Here is a 25,045-nt window from a genome sequence, read left to right as displayed (position 1 = left end):
GAATATTTTAGTGACGTGGGGGGAACAAACAAACATCATTAAGCTGCAGAAATATCCCAGCCAAAGTACAAAGAGAATTCTGATATGATCTTTAAATCTTATTCAAAATGGTGCATGTTAAAATGAGGAAGCACTTTTGAAAATAAGGCAGCTTTGTACCGATGAAGCACTCTCCGTTCAGGCATGGTCAGCAGAAGATACAATATGGCACTAAAAATTGAAAATGCTGAAGTTCACAACAGGTCTGTCAGAGACTGAAGAGAAAAAGTGGGCTAAATTTTCCAGTAGAGCCTGTGGCTGGAACTCCTGGGAGACTCAATCCTGGCAGCTTTGGTGGCCACCAGAGCTCATCCCCATCGGAGTTTGCAGAGCTGGTGAGAGGGCATCTCATTAGTATGCGACAGGCAGGTGCTTCTCTGGTGCCCGTTTGCCATGCTGTGGGTGAGGGGGGGAGAGGAACAGTCGATCCATTGGTGGTTGCGCCTTCAGCTCTCTCAGCCTTCCTTTCTGGAATCCCCTCTCTGTCTCTCCACCTTCCCATTCTCCTTTAAGACTGTCTTTGAAACGCACTCCTTTGACCAAGCTTTTGTTCCGCCTCTCAATATCTCTTTCTTTGAATCAGCACTATTATCCTTCTATGAAGCGCCTTGATACATTACTCTGTGTTGAAGGTGCTAAAGATTTGATACCCATGCTCAAACTGGAGAGTCAGTACTGGATCATGTGCTCAAGTCTCTGGAGTAAGACTTGAACTCACAACCTTCTGACTCAGAGGCAACACTCCTACCCACTGAGGCACAGACACAGCAATACTCAAAGTGTCAAAGAGTTTCCTCAAGGCTCACGAGGAGAATTCAGGAACAGCAGATAAAGGATCCCCTTTCCTTTAACAGTGATGTGAATTTCTGTATACTTGGTCAAATCTTCTTGAACCTTTCTAGACTGAAATGGTAAGGGAACATACTAGCAGGTTAAGATTTGGTAATTTATCTGCAAAATGTACACATTGCAGAGTCAGTATTGTTCATGATGGTGTCCAAGAGGAGCCACGTAAGTTTTAAATAACTATGCCCTTGACTGTTTTATCTTTAGAGTCATAGAGTCATAGGGGTCTATGGTACAGAAAAAGTCCCTTCGGCCCATCAAGTCTGCACCAGTCAAACAAGTACCTAACTATTCTAATCCCATTTTCCAGTACTAGGCCCATAGCCTTGTATGCATGGCATCACAAGTCACATCCATATATTTCCTAAATGTTATGAGGGTTTCTGCCTCTACCACCCTTTCAGGCAGAGAGTTCCAGATTCCTGCCACCATGAGTGAAAAAATTCTTCCTCACATCCCCTCTAAACCTCCTGCCCCTCACCTTAAATCTATGCCCCCTGGTTATTGATCCCTCCACCAAGCGGAAAAGTTCCTTCCTGGCTACTCTCTCTATGCCCCTCATAACTTTATACACCTCAGTCATGTCCCCCTCAATCTCCTCTGCTCCAAGGAAAATAATCCCAGTCTATCCAATCTCTCCTCATAACTAAAACTTTCCAGCCCAGGCAACATCCTGGTAAATCTCCTCTGCACTCTAGTGCAATCACATCCTTCCTATAATGTAGATTCCAGAACTGCACGCAATACTCTAGCTGTGGCCTAACCAGCGTTTTAGACAGTTCCAGCATAACCTCCCTGCTCTTACATTCTATGCATCGGCTAATAAAGGCAAGTATCCTATATGCCTTCTTAAAGACCTTATCTATCTGTCCCGCAACCTCAAGATCCCTCTGATCCTCAGTACTTCCCAGGGTCCTACCATTCAACGTGTATCCCTGTGCCTTGTTTGTCCTGCCCAAGTGCATCACCTCACACTTATCCGGATTAAATTCCATTTGCCACTGATCAGCCCATCTGACCAGCCCGTCTATATCCTCCTGTAATCTAAGGTTATCTTCTTCACTATTTACCACCCCACCTATTTTCGTGTCATCCGCAAACTTACTGATCAACCCTCCTACATTCAAGTCTAAATCATTTATATATACTACAAACAGCAATGGACCCAATACCGATCCCTATGGAACCCCACTGGACACAGGCATCCAGTCACAAAATCACCCCTCGACCATCACCCTCTGCTTCCTGCCACTCAGCCAGTTCTGGACCCAATTTGTCAAACTGCCTTGGATCCCATGGGCTCTTACCTTCGTTATCAGTCTCCCATGCGGGGCCTTATCAAAAGCCTTGCTGAAGTCCAAGTAGACTGCGTCAAATGCATTGCCCTCATCTACACACCTGGTCACCTCTTGGAAAAATTCAATCACATTGGTCAGACATGGCCTCCCCTTAACAAAACCATGCTGGCTGTCCTTGATTCGCCCTGCCTCTCCAAGTGTAGATTAATTCAGTCTCTCAGAATTGCTTCCAATAATTTCCCCACCACTGAGGTTAGGCTGACTGGCCTGTAGTTCCCTGGTTTATCCCTCCCTCCCTTCTTGAGTAACGGTACCACAATGGCTGTCCTCCAGCCCTCTGTCACCTCTCCTGTGGCCAGAGAGGTATTGAAAATGATTGCCAGCGCCCCTGCTATCTCCTCCCTTGCCTCACTCAACAGCCTGGGATACATTTCATCTGGGCCTGGAGATTTATCTACTTTAAAGCCTGCCAGACCACTTAGAACCTCCTCCCTTTCTATGCTAATTTCTTTAATTATATCACAGTCCTTCTGCCTGATTCCCATATCCATGTCGTCCCTCTCACTTGTGATCACCGATACAAAGCATTCATTTAGAACCCTATCTACGTCTTCCGGCTCCACACACAAATTATCACTATGGTTCTTAATGGGCCCTACTCTTTCCCTAGTTATCCTCTTACTCTTAATGTACTTGTAAAATAACTTTGGATTTTCCTTTATTTTACCTGCCAATGTTTTTTCATGCCCCCTTTTTGCTCTCCTAATTTCCTTTTTAAGTTCCCCCCTACACATTCTATAGTACTCTAGGGCTTCCGCTGTGTTGAGCCCTCGGGAGTTGCCACGAGCCTCCCCTTTTCTCTTTATCCAATCCTGTATATCCCTCGACATCCAGGGTTCCCTGGATTTGTTGGTCCCACCCTTTATCTTTACTGGAATATGTTGGGCCTGTACTCTCCCTATTTCCTTCTAGAATGAGTCCCACTGCTCTGACGCAGATTTACCTAAAAGTAGCTGCTCCCAGTCCACTCTGGCCAAATCATTTCTGATCTTATTTAAATCACCCCTCCCCCAATTTAGAACTCTGATTTCTGGCCCATCCTTGTCCTTTTCCATAACAACCTTGAATCTAACAGAGTTATGATCACTATCTGCAAAATCCTCCCCCACCGATACCTCTACCAATTGCCCGGCTTCATTCCCTAAAATTAAGTCCAGGGCCTTCTACGTACTGGCTTAAAAAGCTCTCCTGGATGCATTTTAAGAATTCCACTCCCTCCAAGCCTATCACACTATGACTAACCCAGTTACTGTTAGGGAATTTGAAATCCCCACTATTACTACCCTATTATTTTTGCACTTCTCTGAAATTTGCCTACATAGCTGCTTTTCTATTTCTCTCTGACTGTTTGGGGGCCTATAGTACACTCCCAGCAATGTGATTGCTCCTTATTGTTTTTCAGTTCTACCCATACTGTTTCATTTGAGGAGCCTTCTAAGATTTCATCCCTCCTCACTGCTATAATTGATTTCTTGATCAATATTGCGATACTCCCTCCTCTTTTACCTCCTTCCCTGTCCCACCTGAAGACCCTATATCCTGGAATATTGAGCTCCCAATCCTGCCCCTCTCTCAACCATCTCTCTGTGACAGCAATGACATCATACTTCCATGTGTTAATTTGTGCCCTCAGCTCATCTGCCTTATTCGCCAGACTCCTTGCATTAAAATAAATACCATCCAACCTTGCCGAACTCCCTTGTGTCTTAACTGGCCTATAATTTCTATGCCTTCCAGACTTACTTGCTCTCTCCTCTAATTTTGGCTGTGTATCTCCCCCTACTGAACCTCCTCTCAGGATCCCATCCCCCTGCCAAGTTAGTTTAAACCCTCCCCAACAGCACTAGCAAACCTCCCCGCAAGGATGTTGGTCTCATTCCGGTTCAGGTGCAATCCGTCCGCCTTGTACAGGTCCCACTGCCCCCAGAAACGGTCCCAATGTCCCAGAAATCTAAAGCCCTCCCTCCCGCACCATCTCTCCAGCCATGCATTCATCTGGGCTAACCTCCTATTTCTATGCTCACTAACACGTGGCACCGGAAGTAATCCAAAGATTACTACCTTTGAAGTCCTGTTTTTTAACCTGCTTCCTAGCTCCCTAAATTCTGCTTGCAGGATCTCATCCCTCTTTCTACTTATGTTGTTTGCAAGGGCTGACTTTTCTAAGGTGTCTTTTAAATTATGTGCCATTTAACCTTTGTGCTTCCCTGATGAAGCTATGGAGAACAGCACCCAGGCATCACTGGCCTAAAACTGAGCGGGCATTATTTTCACATTCACCTGAAATCAAAACAGTCTATCATCTGTGTGACATTTTAGGAGCTATGATCACCATTAAACTGATGTGGTTCAACAAGAATATTGAGAACAGAAATATATACATTCATAACAATAAGTTAGTCTAGCAGAAGATTATAGCGAGACCTGCCCTGTGGGTCCTATTTAATCTTCATGTCGTACAACATACTGCAATAAATTTCCTTCTTCTCGTTTCATACAATTTCTCTTAGGCGCTTTTCTTCTCCCAGTTCTTTCCTTCTACATCTTGCCTCACTGCTTCTCTAATCTAATGAAGATGATGATCTATGGATCCTTGCAGCAGCTTACAATCTCAGATGCTCCCAACAACCACAACTACTCTAGTACCACACCAACAGATCTACTGAGAGTCCAGTTACTACATTGCTTCATGCATAAATTTGATGGGACACAAAATCAAGGCCCCCACCTATCTAATCTTGTGGAAGCAGGGAACCTGCGGCACTACTTGAAGGCCAACATTCTTGGCCAAAATTCAAACCACAACCAACATCATCAAAACAGATTATCTGGACATTCATCTCCCTGCTGCTTTTGGGACCTCGCTGGCACATTTGCCTACAAAAGAACATAGGAACAGGAGTAGGCCATTCAGTTCTTCAAACCTATTCTGCCATTCAATTAGATAATGGTTGATCTTAATCCATATACACACCTTAATTCCATAACCTTTAATACCCTTAACCTAACAAATATCCTAGCCTCAACAGCTTTTTTGTGAGGTGGGGATGAATAGCGTTCCAGATTTCCATGACCTTTTGTGTGAAGAAGTGCTTCCTGACAACACCCTTCAATGGCCTAGCTCTAATATACCTTCATTAACTACACTTAAAAAAGCATATTCATTGGCTGGTGTTCTCTGCATTCAGCCAGGGCCACTTGGCTCCAAGCCTCATGAGTGTCTTCGACCAAACTTGAACCGAAGAGCTGAATTCCACATGCGAGAGTGAATATCCTTGACATCAAGGCAGCATTTGACCACATGAAGCATTAAGGAGCTGGATTTTCCATCAGGCATTGGGGGAATCTAGAATTAGGGAGCAGAGTTTCAGAATAAGAGTGACCCATTTAAGATGGAGATAAGGAGGAATTTCTTGTCTTAGAAAAGAGAATCATGGCTCTTTGGAATTCTCTATCCCAGAGAACTGTGGAGGTTGAGTCATTCAATATATTCAAGGCTAAGTTAGACAGATTTTTGATCGATAGGGGGCTAAAGGGTTATGGGGAACAGACAGGGAAGTCGAGTTGAGGCCAATATCACACCAGCCGTGATCTTACTGAGTGGTGGAAGAGGCTCAGGGGGTGGAGGGCAGGAGGATAAATGGCCACACCTATTTCTTATGTTCCTACATCGAGCCCATATGGGAGTCCAAGCCTGCACTGTGGTGCAACCTTTTGGGAGATAGCTTCCTAATTGGCTGTCTCCCCACTCGCCTTCCCATTGAGGGCAGCAGGTGGGGCTCCTGATGCTGCAGGCCCAATCAGATGGCCTGCAGTGATGTCAGGCCAGCAGCACCGAAGCTATAAATTAAAATGCCCGAAGCTGGTATGGCCATCAGGTTGGGGAAACCACTCTGCAGGCCTTTTCACAGTCAGGACTGTCAGCCCTGTCATTGGGTCATGGAGCTTCTAGTCCACTGTTGGGAGGCGGCCTCACCTGAGCTGGCAGCCTGAGTTCACACACAATGGCAGCTGCCCCAAGGCCATTAAAATACCAGCACAGGTGCAAAATGGCCTCTAATTAGGAAGTGTCCCCCAGGGATGGGAACGTGTCAGGGAACGGTCCACACAAGGAGCCTCCCTGTTTTCCCGGTGCACTTCCTGCCTCCAATCCCATCGCCATGGGGCTGGGAAAATTAAGCCCAAGGAGCCCTAGCAAAACTGAAGTCAGTGGGAATAAGGCAAGTGGGGGGAGTGGCGGCAATCTGTCCACTGGTTGGAATCACATCAAGCACAAAGGAAGACGGTTTTTTGTCTGTTTTATATCAGAGTCCCAGGATCAACACTGCAGGAGTTCTTCAGGATAGTGTCCAAGGACCAACCATCTTCAGTTGCTTTATCAATTATATGTTTCAAATATAATTTGGATAGTGGGGATAGTTGCTGATTGCACAGAGTTCAGTTCCATTTGCAACTCCTGAGACACTGAAGCCGTCTGCACCTGCATGCCAGAAGACCTGGACAACATTCACGTGTGGGATGATAGGTGGCAAGTAACATTCATGCCACACAAGTGGCAGACAATGACCATATCCAACAAGAGAGTCTCCACTTGACATTCAACTGGATTACGGTTACTGAATTCCCCACCATCAACATCCTCGGGGTTACCACTCACCAGATACTTAACTGGGCCACAGCTACAAGAGCAGGTCAGAGGCTGGGAATTCTGCAGTGAATATCTCACCTCTTGACTCCATCTAGCTGTCCACTATCTACAAGATAAAAATCAGGACTCCAATAGAAAACTCCTCACTTGCCTGAGTAAGGCACAACAACACGCAAGATGCTCAAAACTACCCAGGACAAATCAGCCCAAGCATTCAGCACCCCGTCCACCACCTTAAGCCTTCACTCCCTCCACCACTGTCGCACAGTTACAGCAGTATATACCTTCTACAAGGTGCCCTGCAGCAACTCACCAAGGCTCCTTTGACAGTACATTCCAACTATGAAAACGCTACCACCAACAAGGGCAGCAGATGCACGGGGAGCCCACCACCTGTAAGTTCCCCTCCAAGTCACACACCATTCTGACTGGGAAATATATCGCCGTTTCTTCACTATCACCAGGTCAAAAACTTGAAACTCCCTTCCTTACAGCACTGTGGGCGTACCTAAGTCTCATGGATTGCTGCAGTTCAAGAAGTTGGGTCATCACCACCTGCTCAAGGGAAATTAGGGATGGGCAATAAATACTGGCCATGCAAGCAACAACCATCCTATTTTTTAAATGTCTTATTCAACATCTCCAAGTGCTGATTTATGAAAGGAGAAGCCAGCCATAAAAAGCAAAAATGAAAGCTCCCAAAAGCCAATACTTTTCCATAGATTTTAGCTTGGGAAAGAATATCTAGCCTGTAAGGGCTGCCTTCTTCTAGTCCCACTCTAGGCCTTGAGCACAAAAATCAAGGCTGATACTCCAATGCAGTAGTGAGGGAGCATTGCACTGTCCGAGGTGCCACCTTTCAGATGAGACATTAAACTGAGGCCCCATCTGTCAGCTCGGGTTCATGTAAGAGATCCCATGGCAGTATTTCGAAGAAGAGCAGGGGAGTTATCCCCAGTGTCCTGGCCAATATTTAGCCATCAATCAACATCACAAAAAACAGATTAACTTGTTATTATCACATTGCTGTTTGTGGGGGCTACTGCAGTTCCTATTTTACAACAGTGACTACACTTCAAAAAGTATTTCTTTCTTTCTGTCTATCTTTCTTATGGTCATCTTTGTTTAAATGCTTTAATCATGGTTAAGGCCAAATAGTTAACTAGGATAACCCAAACTGATTCTAAGATTAAACTGCAGCTACTACTTTGATTGATTCCTGAATCTTATCTGTAATATGATCCATCATCCGACTGTGCAAACCATCTTGCCTCTTAACGAGCATTAATCTATTGTGAAGCGGTGACAGCCATTTTTCCTTCCATTATAACTGCTTCCTCCAATCAACAATCAGTGTTTACAGCAGGCTTTGAATTTCTTTTCAATTCACAAATAAGACAAACCCCAGAATACTACTTCAATGTAAATCGATAAATTAAATTTCAATAGATCCAGCAGCACTGAAACAATTTATTTTAGTTCTTTCGATGTTGATAAATAAAATTGGTGTGCGTAGAGGAGAGTGTTATCAGTCAATGTCAAAGCAGGAAACTTTAGCCTTTCAATTATATGACAAATCTCAATAATCTTATAAGTAATGTGCAAAATGTTCTCTAGTGGAAAGAAGAGCAATTGAGATGGTCTAAAATTGGTACCAGAAAACCTCAATGCAAACTACATTATTTTATCTGTTGGGCATGTACAATTCTGTAGAAGTAGATATAACTTAGATTTTGAAATTGTGTTGCTGACAAAAAAATTCTATGAATTTATGAGCAATTTAGAACAAGTAGCTACACATCAAATTATACAGGGTGATGAACCACAGCATAACTGCACACCACTGTGCGGGCCGTGATGTCTGTTTGAACACCAATGTGGTACACCAGATGGGGGAAAGAATGTGAATTTTCATTTCTTCATACAGTGAGTCACCATTGGGAGGGAGTACAGAGCATGTCCCCACAAAACGTGAGTGAAAATCAGGGCAAAACATGACACAACTTCAACACACGTACCTACACAAGTGGCTGATTATAGAGAAGCATTAACAGAGGCCTGAGAGCAGGGAATCTGCCTAACCGCTTGACTGGGAATGGTGCAAGGAAACCTGGAAAAGCAACTTTTTGTTTTGAAAGGGTGAACACAAGTCTACAATTATGCAGAGCAAATTGGGATGTAGGGCCTTTGCCTGCAGTATGTTACTGAGCTTCCAGGCTGCTGTATTAAAATGGAGTTCAGTCAAGGTGCAAAATCATAGTTAACGACAGGAGGACTATTTCAATGTATATCTCAAGTATTTCCATCAGATGGTCCATGTCTACTGAGTCTGAGGATATGATGCTTTGCTTTTCTACAGTGAAGTCACACTGCTGCAACCTGCCATGCCCTTTCGTGCACAGTAATTCATTGGGTCACTCACAGATTATCTTGGCATCCCACTGTTACAGATACTTACCATGCTGTCATTCCACCCATCAATTGTTTTCCTTCTCATAGCTTGAATGGGCAATGGAATGGCTTATAATATCCCTAAATATCCTGATTTGTATTTGCTTTGTCTTCACCAATCCCTGTGCAAAATATCAGAGTAGATCATTCAGTCTTCCACAATATAGAACAAAACTTCACAAAACAGAACAAACCAGGACAGAAGGGGCACAGTGGTCAACAAGGTGCTGGTGAATGTCACTAAATGGCTATTTCTTATCAATAGTGTTTTTATGTCCTTATAAATTCTAAAATCTTTACACTAGCTTCTCCCGTCTCATGATGAAAACATCTTGCTTCTGTGTCGAGGGCAATTTAGACTGACCCAAACTCAAAATGTAACTGATTTCTCCTCAAACCACAGGGATCAAAGAAATCACTGGTTAACAAACAAAGGCATACAAATGCTAAAACAAGACTTTGCATGATCCCACAAGTAATACACTAGATGACTAAATATGACCCTGCCTTTTAAATGGTCTCCAATCTCCAATGTAGTAGAGCTGCCCTTGTTTGGTTCCACCTATCAGCCACCCTATCTTAGTCAAAGCATCACTAGAAGTGTCTTCTCTTCTCATACAGTAACTTCTGGAGTTCCCCAAGGATCCTTTTCTGGCCATTTCCTCTTCCTCACCTACATGCTGCCCCATTGGCAACATCAGCCACAGGCATGGGGTCAGGTTCCATATTTATGTTGCTGACACCCAGCTTTATTACTCCACCAACTCACTTGATGCCTCCATTGCCTCTGTGTTGTCAAAATGCCTGTCCAGTCTTCCAGAGCCACGACTGTCGAACTGAAGCCTTTGCCTTCGGAACTTGCCATTGCCATTCATACTTTTGCCATCGACTGCATCTCCAACCTGCCAACCACCTCAGGTTGAACCAGCCTGTTCACAACCTCAGTGATGCTGAGTTGCGCTTCCAGTCCCAGTCCCTCAATCTGACAGTGCAGCACTTAAATAGAGACACTTGGGGCCAGGTTTCCATTTTCCGATGGCAGTGTGAATCGGGTCATATAACATTAAACTTCGTTTTTTTTGATGGAAAAACAATTTTCCTCTGCCTCCCTGACACCATACTATTTTCATGTGGCCTTGGGAAGGTCTTGGGTGTAAAACAAACACGCAGTATTCTGAGGTCAGGGTTCCCATTTTGAGGACCATAGGGAAATTGCATTTCCTCTATTTTCGTGTGATGGTGTGGGTTTTGTAAGCCCTGAAAACAAAACGTACCTCCTTGCAGGGTTTGTGACACTGTGAGGAAGCCTGCTGAGGAGTGGGGAACATTCTGAAAGATAAGTACAAAATATTGTGACATATTCAAATGTCACTATTAGATGCTGTGTTGTAATGGAGATGTGTTTTTAACAGCGATTCATCACAGGAATCCAGCCTAAAGGTAAGTTGACCCTTCCGCTGATCACCATTATGTAAGTATTTTCATGCATTACAATACTTTTTCCATTGAAGAAAGTGCCATAATGTAAAAAAAATGCCCTGTCAGCCTCTGCTGTCATGTTTTGTGCTGTCATTTAACTCAACTGACAGCTCTGGCTGTGAGAAAAAAGACATGCTTTTCCAAGTTGAAAAAGATTTCTACACTTGCTCCTCTCCATTGGTTGACAGGCATTACACTTTGAAATGGAAATTCTGTTCTGTCAGTTTCAGGCAATGTCGCTGGAAGCTTCTGTTATGACAGCTGTAACCTTTACAAATGCTTGGCTGGGTTTCTAAAGCTAATAATGGCTTCAGCTGAGCAGGTGGTCTATTGATCCAAGTAGTATTGAAACATTTAAGAAGATGTAATAACAGAATATGCCTTTGATGTAGTTTCTTTTTTGTTTATAACCCTCATAGTACCTTAAAAGATTACATTTTTTTTGCGCTAGGGTAGTTTTTTACTTCCCAGTATCAATGATGATGCATTTGAATTCAGAGTTTTATTAAGGCTGTTACAGGTTTAAATTTTTTCCAATGATTTTAAAATAATTTCCATTGCTACTGGATGACATCCAAGGGCTGTACATAGTGCATGCTGGTGAGTGGCTATGGGGAATGTATGAGAGGCATGGAGCTGGCATGGGGAATTTGAGGGAGCATGGGTGTAGATGGGGATTGAGGGGTTTGGGCAACCCGAGGGGGAATGGGGTTGTATAGGGGTTTGTGGGGAGGTTTGGGAGCCTTTAAGTGATGTTGTCAGCTGGGCTGCTTTGCTGGAGAATTGAGGTAGATCTACTAATCGGCCTGCCTCCACACACAAACTCCTCACGAACCTCATCATGGCTTGGAAAATGCACTGTGAAGTGAACGTGACCCCGGTGTGAAAAGACAAAAATCCCAAGCATAGTCACACATAGGTCGGGTGTGCATTTTGGAAGGCGAAAAAGTGCACAAGGTCGGGTTGTCCCGAGCCCACAGGAAAATCCTGCTCTCCACCTCTAAGTATCGTGCTTTCCCTTTTATTGTGTGTCTGTGGCAGAGACAAGAAGAAGATACCCACATGATTCACGTCTCTGACATCTGCTCTCGAGTCCCACTGAATGTTGAATCTCAGCGGCTGAATTTTCTGGTTGGGTGGGGTGGCGGAGCCGATCGCCGCCCGTGATCGGGTCCGTGCTGCCATTTTACGTGGGCAGGCCAATTAAGGCCCGCCCAGCACAATGTGCAACTCCCAAGGATACCGGGGGTGCACTCTCTGCCGGGTCCAATGGCGACCCGGCGGCCTGTTTATATGAAGCGCTGGCAGCCTTTGCAAGGCTGCTCACAATGGCAAGTGAAAGGGCTCACCAGAGGGCTTCTGGTAAGCAGGCCAGTCCAGAGGATAGGCCAGCAGAGCAGGCCAGGCCGGGGGGGCCAATGTGACCCTCATTTTTCAGACGACTGCCTTGTTGCCCTCCTTGAGGAGATGGCAGCACGGCGGGAGGTGCTGGTTCCCTAGGATGGGAGGGGGAGGCCCCCCCACATGACGAAACGTGGCTGGGAGGAGGTGGCAAGCTCCCGTGATGTGGTGCGGCGCACCCGGATCCAGTATCGCATGCACTTCAATGACTTGTTGCGCTCTGGCAGGGTGAGTGCCATGCTGGCATTGGTCATTTAATCCAGCAGGTCAGCTTACCCCCCTGCTGCACCCCTAAGTCTGTGTGTAGTGACTGCATTGAATCATTGACGGCATTTGTCCTTTGCTGGGTGGACAAGCAGATACTGCCCATGCTGAGGTCAGCCTGAGAGGGTGATGAAGAGATGTGGTTTGTCCCCGCAGCATGTGTTACACTAAATCCCACATGACTAGTTTGGGGGCACCCTGGAGGAGTTGTACCTAGGCATTGTGTTTGAACTCCAGGACATGTCCAAGTCAGGGTGATGACGTGCTGGAAGGGGAGCTTCAAGGTGGCGTGGCAACGGACCATCTGCTGCGCTCTGCGCTCCACGTGCTTGCGCCTCCTTGCTTGTGGTGCCTAACGTGATGTAGGCAGCATGTGTCCAAGGAGGGGGGTGGGACGGGGGGACAGGCCTAGCACCTTTGTGTGTTCAGCAGCAGTGGGGTGGAGGTGGCACTGGAGCCCTGCAATGTCCCACTCTGGTTGGGGTAGGCCGTACGCGAAGAGAGTCCATGTGCAATTTGCACTAATCAATGCTCATCTCTCATTTTCAGGAGAAGAATGCTCTTAACGCAGCAGAGCGTGCGAGGACTGGCGGCGGCCAGGCGCAGATCGCCATTCTTAGCCACTTCGAGCAAGAGGCCTGGATCTGGAGAGGCGCCATGCGCCCAGATCCACTGATGTCGGTGAGGCTGGGGTGCCATGGCCAGGTATTTATGCCCAACAGTGAGGTCAGCATTGTTCTCCCAACAGCCATAGCACTGCTGAATGTTATTTGATTTAATTTTGCAACATGGCTTGACCATTGGTTATGGAAGGATGAGCACATAATGATCCAGGGGACAGGGATGCACTTTGACATTGTCTCCACGTTAACTGATCCACTGTCCTTGTTCTTCCTTTCAGCATCATTGGAGCAGGGCTGGGAGGAGGAGCAGCAGAAGCCCCCTCTCACACTCAAAGGGCCTGAGGTCTTGCCAGTGTCACACCATTTCTGCGAGGCAGCCACCAGCGCAGGTACTAGCACCTTGGTGGGAATTCGAACATCGGCTCATGTCCTGGGGCACAGCGGTGAGGGCACTTCACAGTCGCTAGAGGAGTTGGTGGAGACAGAGAGTGCCCAAGGCACCAGCAGTCAGAGGACTGCAGGGGACCAGGCACATGCTCAGTCGGTGCCTGATGATGTGCCTCTGGAGTCGTCCGCGACGCAGCAGGTGCAGGAAATGCGGCCGTGTGTGTGGGAGCATCTGGGGGAGATACATGAGGCTATGCTTGGCTTGGTCTCCGTGGTCAAGGCAGATGATCGTCGAATCAATGAGCCACATGTCCGAGCGCCATGCATCCTCCAATGAGCCACTGCGCCGACGTCTTCATCATCCACTGCGTCCCCCCTTTCCAGAGCAAGATTGTGGAGAGCGCAGCATGCAACCACTATCACCGAAACACGATCTGGGGGGTAATGGAGCGCGCCCCCGAACGGTCCAGGCATCGGAAGTGCATCTTGAGAAGACCGATGGTTCTCTCCACCACAGCCCTTGTGGAGGTGTGGCTCCTATTGTATCTATGGTGCTCAACCTCTGTTCTTGGATGGCGGAGAGGTGTCATGAGGCACCTTCTGAGGGAATAGCCCTGGTCACCCAGCAGCCATCCATCCAGTCGAGCTGGAGCACTGAAGAGCCCCGGCACCTGGGAATGTCTGAGGACGTAGGCATCATGGGAGCTGCCTGGTACCTTGCACAGGCTTGTAGAATCTGCATCCTGTGATCACACACTATCTGCACGTTCATAGATTGGAAGCCCTTCCTGTTGATGAAGGCACCGGGCTCACCTGCTGGCACCTTGATGGCCACATGTGTACAGTCTATTGCACCCTGGACGCGGGGGAAGCCCAGCAATCGCTGCGAAGCCTCTGGCTCACTGTGTCTGACTTGCCTGGTCCCAATGGAAGTGGATGAAGCTCAATGCACGCCTAAACGGAGTGTCTGTAACCTGCTTGACACAAGTGTGGACAGCTGATTGGGAGACACCGCAAAGATCACCCACCGACCCCTGGAAGGAGCCAGAGGCATAGAAGCTGAGGGCAGCTGTGACCTTCAGAGCCTCTGGCATGGGGTGTCCACCCACACAGTTAGCGGAGATCTCAGGGACTATCATCTGACAGATATAGTTGACTGTCTCCCTTGAGAGACGGAGCCTCCTTCGGCACTGCATCTCAAGCATATTGAGGTAGCTGCTTCACTGCCTGTATACCCTGCAGGCAGGATAGTGGCGTCTTCTGCGGCCCCTTCCACCTTGGGCTACCTCTTGGCCCTGCGCCCCTTGTGCCTGCGCCTGTCCTCCCAAAGTTGGCTCCCCTGGAGGCTGAATGTGCACTCCTGTCCTCCTCCCCCTTCTAACCCTCTCTCCCTCCTCAGAGGAGCTGCCTCCAGTGGAGAGTTCAACTCCCATTCCCAGGCTAAGGGAAGGCTTTCATAAAACTGCAGGCCCAAAAAAGTTTACTCACTGCAGAGTGCTGACCTGAAGGTTAAGTGTCCAGAGAAAGCAGCTGGTAAGCGTTTTGAAGTACTACAGATCACACAGGCAAGTTTCAAAAACTTTCAAAACTAAAACTTGACTGTGCACACTCACGACCCCACCGAGCCCTCTTATGCCACCCGTGGATGAGGTTACTAAAAATGTGTCCTACCCGCCTGCCCATTGCGCCGACCCGAAGATTGCATGGGCGCCGAAAAATCGTCGCCGTTGATAGGCGAGTCGCCCGTTAATTAATGGTGGGCATGTGTCGGACATCATCGCGTGCCCGCCTAGCGAAATATTGCGATGGTGCGCGGTGACTTTGGGACGCTCGCCCGACATCACCGTGCGTCATTTTACGCGTGGACGTGCGGGGCCTGCCCCCGCTCGCAGATGGGAAAATTCTGCCCCAGGCGTCAAAAAGGCACAGCGTTTGCCTCCTTTACAATGACAGAAGTATTACGCATTCACCACTAACAATGCACCATCAATATAAGAGTGCCTTCTAACACTGAGTTACATTCCACTGAGCTCCCTCATTGACGACTCCTTCTCCAAAGTATATGAAAAAATGGGTCTTCCACTAAATTCCCTGAAAACTAAGGTCCTCTTTCAATCAGCTCCCACAGCACAACACCTTCCACTGCCAATTAATATCAACAGCAAGATCCTAGAAAATGCGGACCATTTTCCATACCTTGGGAGCCCCCTCTCGACAGTGCCAGCTCAGCCTTCATCCAACTGAGGAAAAGAGTATTTGAAGACTAGGATCTCAAACCCAAGACTGAGGTCATGGTTTACCAAGTTCCTATATGCTTCGGAGAGTCAGACGACCTCAAAGCAATGGAGAAGTACCACCAGCAATGCTTTCCTTGAAATCCAGTGGCAAGAAAGGTGGCCCAACAGTAGCGTCTTCTCACAGCATATTGTTCGTATGCCTGACACCAGACTCCATAAGCAACTGCTTTACTCGGAACTCAGTTGTGCCAGGAGACTCCCAGCAAGACAGCGGAAACGCTTTAGGGATGTCCTCAAAGCACCCCTGAAGAGGTCAAACACACCTGCCAACTCATCTGAATCCCTGGCTTGTGGCTGGCCAATATAGAGAACTCTCATTCAGGAAGGCACCAAACACATTGAGAGACATCGTTGGGAACATGCAGGGGTGAAGTTGGGACATTGAATGGAGTGCACAAACCTCTGAACAATTCATCTACCAACCCTTGAAGCACCACCTGCCCCACATGTGGCAGAGTCTGCAGATCATGCATTAGACGCATTCCAAGTAGAGCAGCCATTTCAGAACCCATTGAATCAGAGTGAAAGCAAGTCATCTTTGATCCCAAGGGACTGCCGAAGAAGGCACTTCACAAACTCAAAGCAGCTGTTAATACAACTGTTAAAGGCAACTAGACACAAGCGTAGTGCAGCAACCTATGATCTTTGCCAAGTGACAACGGGGATTATAACCATTAAAATCAAGGTGCCTCTGGTAGGGTACCAACAGCCAAAGAAAATATTGAAACTTCATACAGATAGAACAATTGCTAAGGATAATTAAAGGTTTGCATTCATTCCTCCCACAGATATTATTGCACCAACAACTCATCCAACTAACTGGAGGTGACATCCCTGACTGATTCATTAACAATGAAGATTTTTACTCAAAGGGAGAATGAGAGGGACAAACAGATGGCTTGTTATTTCAAGTCTTATGACTGCAGCCAATGCCAGTAATGAATGGAGGTTTCTCAGAAGTTATGAAGATCAAGTTGAAGTTCCAAACACATTTTCATCAAAACTGCCACTCAGTAAGCGTCTTCTACCTCAGCAATGTAAGATTGCTCAGAAAAAATTGGAACATAGTCACACTGGTCAGCTAAAATGCTTTTGAATCAGCATCCAACTGGAAGGCTGATCAATCGCGGGTGACCAAGGCGACAGCATTCTCTTGAGTTCCAAGAATACGCCTACATCACTAAACTAAAGATTGTGTGTTACATTATTATCTTTTAAGTTACAGAGCTGACCATTGACATTCTGTGCACTGTCCTTGGATTTGGAGGAAGTTGCATTCTGTCATGCTAATCAGTATGACAATGTCATTCCTAAATGTTCAAACTTTTGTTCTTTGCTTAAGCTGATTATAATTGACAACTGTTATCATGATACTAAACTGGGGAGAGAAACAGTAGAGCTGGAGGAAGCTAACAAAGGAGTTAAATAAAATCCACAAGTAGACAAATGATTGGTAGTTAACATTCAACATAGATAAGTACAAGGAGCTATGTGTTGGTAGGAAATAAAGATGTAATGGGTCAGGACATCTGAAGTATGTCATGGATCAATTTTCTAGGTTAAAGGTGCTGTATCACAGGATAATTGCAGATGAGGAAAGCCATTCAGACCATCTTATGTCATCCATCCAAGGAGATCCTAACATCCAGCCCATTTTAGTACTATTTTTTAAAAAGTAATTTCACTTGGTTTTGTCTCCACAGTTCTATCTGGACATTTATTCCACACATTGAAGAAGAGTTTGCTGATATTCTGTCTTAAAATTATCTTTTACTTTACTTCCCTAGTTCTAATTCTACAGTTTAAGTAATATTCCATGTTAACCCTTTTCAAAATCTTAACAATCTTTTGGCTACTCTTCCCGTTACAACACAGTTATTACTTGTGCTCCCGCCTCTTCTCCCCCCTCAAGGGTCACTCCTTGGTCTCTTCCTATTTCTCAGCTATGTAGTATATATTATATATTATCTATAAATATATATATATAAAATCATATATATAACATTATATATTAAATTATAATATATATATTATTAATGTCTATCTAAATTAAGTCATCATTTAAGACAGAGAAGAGAACTTTTTTCTCTCAGACGGTCATTAGTCTGTGGAATTCTCTTCCCCAGTGTGCAGTGGAGACTGGGTCACTAAGTTAGAAAGATTCTTGATTGACAAGGGAGTCAAAGAGTATAGGAGGTATACAGGAAAGAAGGCCATTTTCATCACAGGCTGACCAGATTTTTTGCAACCTTGTTATATATAGGAACCTGAGATGAGCTTATATCCATGGCATCACTAAGGTCACCTATTTCCTCCTCCGTAACATCGCCCAACTCCACCCCATCTCTGCTCATCTGCTGCTGAAACCCACATCACAAGGGGGACTTTTGGAAACCCACAAGAAAAGCACTTTACCCATCAAGTCTCCTTGAACCAGAATCTATATATGATCATTTTTTAGTGGTGTGCTCTCCCCGTATTTGCACCACCTCCAACAAAATCAACTTCAGATCCCCTTTTTTAAGAAGTGCTAAGTTTCTTCCCATATTAAGATGATTGACAAAAGAATCAGAAGTGACAGGAGGATAAATGTATTTTATGTAATGCGTGGTTAGGATCTGGAATGCACTGCCTGATAGGGTGGTGGATACAGGTTGAATAATAATCTTCAAAAGGGAATAGAACAAATGTTTAAAGAAGAAAATATTGCAGCGATCTAAGGAATGGGGATTGTGGGGAGGTGGAACTAACTGGATTACTCTTTGAAAGAGCCATACAGGCTTCATGGGCCAAATGACCTCCTTCTGTGCTATTATTCTTTTAAGAATTCTCATTTTGGTAAACAAAAAGACACAGCCTGTCTATCTTCTAAACATAGTAAGTTTTCAATAAAAAATGCTTCCTACAAATATAGAAGGAGCTAGTGACAACCAATTAGAAAAGATAGATTCTCAAATGCGCAAGGAACTTTTCCCAGGGATGAGATGTGACATTTTCAGGCCAGGAGAAGACTGCATTTATCATTGAAATGAGTTAACTCAAATTAACTATCTACCTAGTTACATGGTCAAGAAGGAATTACAGTTATTTCTCTCATTAGCTTTACCTGCCTCCTTCAGAAAATTAAGTTAAGACTGAGTCTGCTGCACATGTGTACATAAGCAAGGTGGGAGACTGACATGGTCTGTGGAATCATTCAACCTATTGGAAAAGTGGATAAGGCTGAAGTGCCTGTAAAATGGATCAGAAACAGTCATAGCAAGTTAAGGGCAGTTGTCATAATGATCAAAGCATTCAGCAGAAAGGAATAAGTTCACCGTCAGCAACAACACAACTAACCAAGCTAACCAAGTGGAGTTTGTATTCATTTCACAGGTTAAGGATCAAAGAAGGCAATTTGTTTGAATAGCTTCCATTGTAGGGCAGTCAATGTTGCTTTTTACCCAACTGTAAGAACCACCAGCTTTTCAAACAGCTGACAATTGTACTAAAACAATGAGGGAGACTCAGTTGTGCAGTTTCATGGTAAGGAGTTCAAGTGGAACCTCCAGATTAAAGAGTTGCAAGTTTTCACACTCTACTGGCTGAAGGATCCTAAATGAATGCATCTGAACCATGTCAGTCCAGTTATCAGCCTTTATGAGCCCACAACATCAAAGTACATAGATTGACAATCTCATCACAAACATTCCAATTCCAAAAAAAATCACACTGCCATATTAGGTGTTTTTTTTATTCATTCCAGGGATGTGGGCTTCACTGGCTAGGCCAGCAATTATTGCCCATCCCTAATTGCCCTTGAGAAGGTGGTGGTGAGCTGCCTTCTTGAACCACTGCAGTCCATGTGGTGTAGGTACACCCACAGTGCTGTTAGGAAGGGAGTTAGAATTTTGATCCAGCGACAGTGAAAGAACAGGTTTCCAAATCAGGATGGTGAGTGACTTGGAGGGGAATTTCCAGGTGCTGGTGTTCTGTTATATCTGCTGCCATTGTCCTCCTAGTTGGTAGTGGTCATGGGTCTGGAAGTTGCTGTCTAAGGAGCCTTGGTGTGTTTCCACAGTGCACCTTGGAGATGATACACACTGCTGCCACTGTGCGTCAGTGGTGGAGGGAGTGAAACTTTGTAGATGGGGTGCTTTGTCCTGGATGGCTCAAGCTTCTTGAGTGTTGTTGGAGCTGCACTGTATTCCATCACACTCTTGACTTGTGCTTTGTCGATTGTGAACAAGAGGTTGTGTGAAGCATATTGCTGGGGTGGAGTAATGGGAGCTTTGCTCTAGTGAAAGGTCGCACCGTACCTGGCCTGTGTACACCTAAGTAATGCCTGCCAAAGTGATTCAAATGTGTTCTACTGGTTAGACGCAGTTCTTAAACCTGATGAACACATAAAAGTTAAAGGGAAAAATTGAAATGAAGCAACCAAGGGAATGCAACAAAATGGGTTATTACTGAAAGCTCATGGGGTGAATTCTAAGGAGAGCCTGTCTCATAAAAGTAACGACAGTTGTAACCTTTTCCATTTTAAACAGCACTAAACTGTTACTAGTCCGTTAGTAGGGCAAAGCGCACTGCCTACATTTATTTTGCTGCATTACAGGGAATCTGATGACCGAGATTTATCTTGGTTATATTTTTGGTTGCTGCAATTCTTCACTTAAAATAAAGACTTTTGTTTGAACCACTTTGCTGGTGGTATCTTGCACTTAATATTAAATGCGTCATTCAATGGCAAACAGCAGTAACTTTGTGTACCGTATAATAGATCCCAAAACTTCTACTGAGCAACTATTATACCAGTAGTGAAATAAATGGATGTGTGCGTACAGAAATTATAATAGCGATTCCCCCAACGGCATCAATGAAAAGACTGACCTTTAAAACTTCCTGAAGCAATGGAAACATCCATCAACAGTTACGGATGGCAATTGTCCACCTTGCCGAATTTAAGTGTCGGCTTGACATTTGAGAAAACCAAATAGTTAGAGAGTCAGTCATTCTGCAATCCATTCCCCTGTTAAGCCTGTTAGTTTTGGACATGATGAGCTTCCCCCCTGCACTCGCACTATTTCAGTTTTACTGTATTCTCTGCTCCCTTCCCCATCTCACTCCTCTACCAAAGCACCAATCTCCCCGATAAATTTGAAGTTTGAGGGAATGCAATGTGTTGCCTGAACTGCTTAGTTGTTTAACAAAAATTACATTTAAAGGGAGAAAAACTGACACAAAAACTAATATTTCATTCAATAAAAAATTAGGCAGGATTGCTCCTTTCAGAATTTTCTTCTTCTTGAGTTCTCGCCCGAAGGCAGGTCCAGTCCACAGTGCCATGACCTCCACCACAGGATAGGGCCAGGAGATGGGTCCCGAATTCATCCCAGCTGAACAGGAAACAAACCCTGTACAGTCAGCACAAATCTGATCTGTACTTGTCCCCACCAGGAGTCCGAGTTGCTGTGGCAACATACACTTTTACATCTATATTGTAGTCTGGAGCTATGAATAGTGATAATAGAGGCTCCAATTTCTTTCCATCACATGGCTGACCAGGAATCTCTCCCACTCTTACTGTTTGCCAATGGCGTGTATTGGAAGGATTTACAAGTTGATACACAAACTGTTTGGCTGCGCTGTGAACGCAATATCCTTGGCCATCAAGTCCTGGCGTGGATCTTGACCCCGGAGCTTCTAGCTCAGAGGCAAGGGCGCTGTGCCACAAGACCTCCTGTTTAAGCATCTAGCGTTTCCAAAGAAAATTTCATTTTTTTGATGCAACCTTTAAGAATTGCAAATATTTGCACTTTATAAGAATCCATTTCCCCTCCCTAAATTGCATTTTATCATGAGGGCTAATATTGTAATGGTAGTCATACAGCATACGGATTAGAGTAGGGTCACATTTATCACTATGTTCTGTTGGATGTTGAGATTCGAAAGGCCACCACAGCTACTTTAGTTGGGTACAAAACTAATTGGCCCAGTTCAGGCACAAGGTGGAACCTTGTGGATTTAATCCCTGGGGAAATAGTGGCACCATTTCCAGATGAGCAACCCAACCGTCCGAGTAGCAGGCCTTCTGAGTGATTTTTCCGGGCCCAGCCAATTAACAGGCCACCTCCCGGGTAATTGGGATGAAGATCAGAAGCCTTAATGAGGACTGAGTATCCAAAGGGAGACTAGTCACATTTACAGTGAGGTCACTGTGCATTGTGGGTTGTTCATTTGGAGGCACAAGGAGGTCTTGCGGCTCAGTATGTAGCGCCACTGCCTCTGAGCAGAAGCTCGGAGTTGATGTCATGAAAGGAATGTTCATAATGCAGTTCAATAGGCTAATAATCAGCCTCCTAATCCTTCCAACATTTTCCCCTATTCCCCAAAGGGAAGAAAGTTTGTGTGAAGATATGAAACAAACAAGCATACATTTGCAGACATAAAAGGAGGAGGATAATGGATGGCAGAAGGGGAAGTGCAGTCCCTCAATTCACGACAGGTCCATGGAAGCATTGAGGACACAGAGGCAGGTGCTCTTTCCAGAGGATGGTAGGAGGCTACCAGCCAGCCTCACTAAACAGTTATGGCTCGAGGTCATAGAAGAGGTGAACAGTCTGAATGTGGTGCAGAGGGTTTGAATCCACTGCACGAATCAGTTCAATGACCTTTTGAGGTCCAGCATCGTGAGCGCCATGCATCCCTCAATTGGCAACCATCATCTCCATCACTTTCACCTCCTTAGTGGTCTCCAGCACAGATATCCTTTGAGGCACACCATCTGCAACCACACAGGAGAATAACTCCCCATGTTCCACTTTAAATTTTCAGCCTCACAGGCTGCAAAGATACTCAGCCTCAAACTGCATCACTGGCAATCCTGACAGCAATGGAGAATGCCCCGAAAATTAGCAGGGTGGCAGCGAATTGTGAAAATCTACAGATGTCTGTGGCTCAGCCCTGGAAAGAGCCGATGCATAAAAGTTGAGGGCTACCGGCACTTTGACCGCCACTGGTAATGGGTGGCCTCCTACTCCTACTGGCCTTAGCCCTTACTCTATCGGGCACACAGGTCAGTGAATGCCTGATGTGAGAGCCACAGCCTTCGGCTGTGCTCCTGCTCTGACAGGGCCAGGAAGCTGACCCTTGGCCTACAGATCCTGTCCACAGGGTGGCGCCTTCTGGTTGCAGCCCTCGACCACTCCCTCCGCTGTTTCCAGATGCCTGACCCGGTGTTGGATGTTGCAGCTGCTAGTTCTCTGGCATTGCTGACACTGCCGCTGTGTTTGCTGAGCTCCAGAGCGCAAAAGCTCGTCCTCGGTGGTCAACCCTACTTCAGAGTATGTGGACCCCATGTCCCTGTGTAAGGGCACAAGCTTAAAGGTTTACAGAGCTTTTTAGGTGACCAAGTTCCTTTTGCTGAAAATTATTTAATATATTTGCATTAAGGAAGTGCTCCTGTCAGCGCTAGCCTTTGGCTGTAGTTGGCTTACTGCTTTCTGCTTTCCCCTTTTATACTGCTGAAATCATGCCAGTTTCAGCCCTCGATGACTTCCCGGTGTGCACTTGGGGGAGAAGGTAGCGTAGTGGTAATGTCACTGGAATAGTAATCCTGGAAATGGTGCCACTATTTCCCCAGGTATTAAATCCACAAGATTCCACCCTGTGTCTGAGCTGGGTCAATCAGTTTTGTACCCAACTAATATAGCTGTGGTGGCCTCTCGAATCTCAATATCCAACAGAACATAGTGATAAATGTGACCCTGCTCTAATCTGTATACTGCATAACTAACATTACAATATTAGTCCTCATGATAAAATGCAATTTAGGCAGGGGAAATGGGTTCCTGTAAAGTGCAAATATTTGCAATTTTTAAAGGTTGCATCAAAAACAATCCTCTGGAAAGAGCACCTGCCTTTGGTGTCCTCAATGCTTCCATGGACCTGTCCTGAATCAAGGGACTGCACTTCCCCTTATGCCATCCATTAGCCCAGGCTAATGCTTTGGCGACAGGGGTTCAAATCCCAACTTGGCAGCTGCTGGAATTTAAAATTCAATTAATAAATCTGGATTTGAAAGCCAGTCTCAACAGTGTTGACCATGTAACTATCATCAATTGTTGTAAAAACCCATCTGGTTCATTAATGTCCTTTAGGGAAGGAAATCTCCCATCCTTACCTGGTCTGGCCTACATGTGGCTCCAGACCCAGAGCAATGTGGTTAAATCTTAAGTGCCCCCTGAAATGGCCTAGCAAGCTACTCCGTTCAAGGAAAATTAGGGATGGGCCTTGCCACTGACACCCACATTCCATGAAAGAATAAATTTAAAAAACGCCTTCCCTATCTTGCTGAGTTGCCAACACAGCGTGTGACACATGTGCCTGTTTTAATTCCTTAATTATCTGCGCTCACCCACAGGGGTCCAGACTTCACTGCCAACTTGCCCCTGGGAAAGCCGGAGGGAGGCAGGAAAATGGCAGGATGCTGGCCCGACAGCATTTTTCACAATTTTCCCAGACCCCTCCCACCAGCCTGGAAAAATCCCACCCGCCAGTTGAGATTGTGCATTTTTGTGGAGTAGAAATAAAAGTACAAAAAGTTAGAATAATAAATTGGAAACAATACAAGCCATCAAAATATCCATCAGCTTCTCTATCACCAACTGAATTATCCTTCAACATTGAAATATGTTTGAGAAAAAAAACTTGCCCTGTAGTTTGCCTTAAATCTTTCAGAAATCTCTCAAAGCACTTCACATACAATCAATTACTTTGAAGTGTAGTGACTGTAATGTAGGCAGATTGAACAAACAATGAAAGACAGGTAGATAACACTAATGGTACTTGAGGAAGAGCCTTCTTCTCAATGAATGCAATGTGAATGCAGGATCAGGCTGACTACACTGTGCTCTGTGCTGTGCAACCAACGCGAAGTTCAAAGCAAAGCCATTCTTCACTCGTGCAGTTATCTCAAATGCATCGTCACCAGTGCTGGTACATGGGTGATCCCCAGGAAAGCGTTAATGAGGGGCCAGCAATGGCTGTGTCATTCTTCCTGGGCACCAATGATGTATCAGAGCAAGAAACAAGATGCAGGAAATGAAGCCCTTTACAGATTTCAGTGGCGCACTTTAAGGCATCACCTAGGCAAGGCATCAGAGGGCTTCCTTCACCCACAGAACTCTATGCCAAGAGTCGGTACCTTCAGAGGAGATGGAGAGGTGAGAAGTAACAAACAGAAAGAAAGTCCAGCCTTCTGCTCAATAT

At 45.4% G+C, this 25,045-nt stretch overlaps 1 protein-coding gene across 3 annotated transcripts in view; it reads right to left on the bottom strand.

The window, feature by feature from the left end:
* Window positions 1-25,045, bottom strand: part of cep128 (centrosomal protein 128) — a 326,023-nt gene that overhangs the window by 20,699 nt on the left and 280,279 nt on the right. The gene's annotated exons all lie outside the window — the stretch shown is intronic.

This window comes from Cetorhinus maximus, chromosome 18 (assembly GCF_964194155.1).
Source record: "Cetorhinus maximus chromosome 18, sCetMax3.hap1.1, whole genome shotgun sequence".
Taxonomy (NCBI): domain Eukaryota; kingdom Metazoa; phylum Chordata; class Chondrichthyes; order Lamniformes; family Cetorhinidae; genus Cetorhinus; species Cetorhinus maximus.
This window is presented reverse-complemented; position numbering and strand designations above follow the sequence as displayed.